We start from the raw sequence: 3,996 nt of genomic DNA, 5'->3' as shown, positions 1-3,996 counted from the left end.
CTATGGTTCCAGTGTCCGTCTTGCTACCTCTTGTACTGTGAATCTCATAGCATTTGATATTTTTCTTAAAACCCAGCTGACGAACCGGGATTAAGTTTATGCCTTTCTGAACAAGTTAGTCTCTGAGGTGCTACTATGCCTTGCCTTCCACCTGACTGCATACATGGCTAACCACCTCTCCCTTAAAACACTGTGATGGGTTGTACAAGGTAACTGATGCCCCTAATGGAAACCTAACTGCAGTGCTGCACCCCACCCAAAGCAGGCATTTTTTAAAGGAGGAATAGTAGAGAATTTAGACCTTCTTAAAGGTCTCCATGATCAACTGCTGGCAGTACCAATAGGAATTGTTCCTTTAGCATAGAAGGGCTGGGAGCTGGTGGAAGCCAATCAGAGCTCGGGTAAAAAGTTAATTTCTGTAGGAGTCAGGTTTAGTTGAAGCTAGGACGGGGAGGAAGGATCACCTTCGTACCTACTGACTACACCCTCCTGCTGAGCCCGTTGAAGGCTATTGTTTTATACTACAGCATTTAAAGTGCAGGTGATCATCTAAAGTTAGCTATCAGTTGCCCACTGTAAAGTGAAAGAGGGCTTGCTTTGTGAGATGCCCCATGGCTGAAGTGAACGTGTGACACTGCAACTCCTGGAGCAGTGTAAACACATGGGAATTGCAACTTTCTTTTTTTTTAAAAAAGTGTTTTGTGACATCTGTGGGGAAAAATCTCTGATTTGACCCCAGAGGCTCAAAAAACAGAAGGCAAATGAAAAGAAGCTAACACCATTATTTAAATCATGGCTATTTAAAAATGTTGTAATGCTGGAGGAAGAGGAGGGTGAGCCAGGATTTTGAATAACCGGGTTTGGTAATTCAGCCCAATCCACTTTTTGCATCTCATGTACCTCAGGGACATGTCAGTTGTCACTTGCCAGTCATGGGCTGGTTCCTTTAATTTGTTCAGGCTCTTAGTCCATCAGATTGCTTTTTCTGTCATTACCAGATTGTGAAGGGTCTCTCTGGGTCAGCTTATTTTTTCCCTGGAAGTTGCCCAAATTGAATTTATTTAAGGGACTCTATAATCTGACATAGTCAGAATGTGTCTAAGGTGAGTCTGCATTTTCATGTGTGCTGCTTGCTCAGCTGTTGGCAATTAGGTCTGCTCCAAGGGCTCCCCATTCTTTATGCTGAATATCCCACATGGACAGCTGCACTGAAAGCTGTTTAACTTGCCTCGGATAAACTTGTTGCTCTTGTGATGTTGTGATGGTGAATGAGGATTTAAAAATGTACACAAGAGCTACTAGTGGAAGAATAAAAGATTGTCTTATCCCATCCTCTATGTCCAGCCTGTCTATTACAGGGAAGAGGACAAATTTCTGCTAATCTACCCTTCAGATGATTTTGTGGATGGATGGTAGGAGATCCTGCCATAACTAGCTTTAGTGTCTGGGCCTCTGCTCAAGGTTTTCTTTAGGCAGTAATAGTAGCAAACAATATTTGCAGAATGCTTGCTACTTCCCTCTTTTCTTAAGATTGTTGTGAAGCCGCCATACTGTTTATTTCACTGAGCTACTGCTTGACAATGTTATGAGCAACAGCAGAGACAATGGAGATGCCTGCCAGCTGATTCAGGAAGACAACACTACATCTGTTCACAAAGTTATCTATGGAACAAGTTATCTATGACTACAAGTTATAAACACAGCAGATGAAATTCTGAAGGAAAAATGCTGTTGAAGAGAAATTAATCCATGAATGGGTTTGCCAAACCCTATAATAAATTATTAATCAAAAGCAAATTTTCCTCTCCTCCTCCTCCATTTTTATCTTTCCTCTTAAGTGAAGAAACCTTATTTCTCAGTTCTCCTCCCTCTCCTCTGTGTTATTTCTTGTTTCTCAATTCAATGGATTGTCTCTTTCTGAAAAATGTATTAAGAAAATACAAAAGTAAGGATAAAAAGAGGGCTACACAGACAGCCATGTCCTTCTCTGGCTGGCCAAATCAAGAAGACCGCGGTGATACCTCTGCAAAAAGAATCCTAGAAACCACAGTAGGTTTGCCCATGGATATTTCTTATAGTAGAGTTGCTTATGGTTATTTCTTCACCACGACTTGCTATCTACAGGATGTGAGGTAGTCAGAGGATGGTGAAATCACATCACTTGGAGGCATGATGTCTGCGTCAGTGCAATAGCCACTGATCCACATATCTACACATGCAGTCTGGAAACCACAGAGATCAATGCTCACTGCTTTCAGAAGAGGAACAGGCAGATCACATTCCCTAATCATCTCCTATGATTCAGCACCAACTCAACAAAGGGCAGAAATTAACCCTGAAAAAACTGCTCTTCTATCAGCCTTGACTAGTCCCTGCCAGCTCCACCTAAGCCTTCAGGTCTCCCCCACTTCCTTTGCTTATTTTATTCCATACTTTGGATTCACAAAGGGATCTTCACTGGTGAATACATGTCCTACTTACAGAATGCTATCAATGAGTGTTTCATAGAGTTATAGATTATGTCAGAATACAAGAGGTTCTGAGTCTGGCTGCACACATGTATTTTAAAACAGTGCAAAGTTTATTACCTTACACTGGCATGATACATTTTTACACTTTGTACTGCATATGCATTTATTAAACTAATAAGACACTGAGCTCCTCCTTTTCTCTTACATAATTATTTTTTTTCTCTTATTTCTCTGTCTAGATACATTAGAGCTTATAATTGTGCCAGTTATCACAGCAGCAGATCATTTTATACATAAATTAAATTTTCAAGGTGAGGTCCTTAGTGGACTGATTGGAATTTTCTGTTTTTCTTACTCTGTTGGGTAAGGACACTCTTGCTCAGAAGCTTGCATAAAGGTTTTATCACATGTTAATATTAAGCTACATATAGAACACTTAACACTTGTCACACATTAAAAAGTGAAAACTAGTTTTAAGCACCTTTTAGTCATCTTAAACTTTATGCCAGTCCATGGTAGGTTTATCTGTGATCTGTGTTACCCAGCTTGTGGTACAGTAGCATATGGACACTTTGCAGACATAAGGCAATCAAATTCCAGCTCTCTAGCATCCCAGAATACAGTGTCCCATCCCCACACCTTCCTGTTCTGTGTGGACAATTCCCAGCTGTGACTCCTAGTCTAGCCCTTGTTCACTGGCCCTCTACTGCCAAGTCACAGCTGTGCAGGTGGGGGATAGTCAAAGAAGGTTTTTAGCTTGAATGTGTAACCACTCTAAACTCAAGCTATCATTAACCGTGATCAGCATTTCAAAGTGAGAGGAACAGTGGGGAAAAAACCCTGGTCATACCCAGTTCAGTCACCCTTTCAGCATCCGCTCTGTATGGTGTGGCACAGGACTATTGATATGCCATTCTAGAATGTGGACCAAAGCCCACCAAGTTCCAGCCTGCAAGGGGTTACCTGCTCCCCCACCCCCCCAAGTCCCACACACTCACCCCCTGCTCCACACTGCGGGGAGGGGGGCAGTGGGTTGGGAGCGAAGGGCACTGGGTCAAGCACATACACGCTCTAATGATAACGACATGAAATCATACACAATATACATACATACACACAGGTTAAACACTGACTCAGGTGACAGTGTGTGTGTGGGTGTGTGTTGGCCATCAATGTTTACAAATGCGCCCTGGCGCAAAAAAATGTTGAGAACCGGTGTTGCAGGAGGGCCTGGAAGGGCTCCCTACACAGGACCCCTCTTGCAGCTCCTGCAATGGACGGGAGAGGGCAGCTGCGGCCCCCGCTGCATCCCCCCACACCGACATTACCAGTGAGCCGCGCAGGGTAAGCGGTGCTCCTGCCATCCGGGGCTGTCTCACTCAGCACGCGCCCTTGACAGCAGCACGTGGGCAAAGGGGCAGGGAAGGAACCCATTCCATCCACTGCCTGCTCCCATTGGGTGGCTCTTCCCCCGGCCACCTCTCGTTCCGATTGGAGGAGCCGCGGAACTTGGGGGGGGGGGCGG

Source organism: Crocodylus siamensis, chromosome 1, assembly GCF_052110815.1.
Source record: "Crocodylus siamensis isolate JL-2025a chromosome 1, ASM5211081v1, whole genome shotgun sequence".
Taxonomy (NCBI): Eukaryota; Metazoa; Chordata; order Crocodylia; family Crocodylidae; genus Crocodylus; species Crocodylus siamensis.
Note: the sequence above shows the minus strand (reverse complement) of the source record.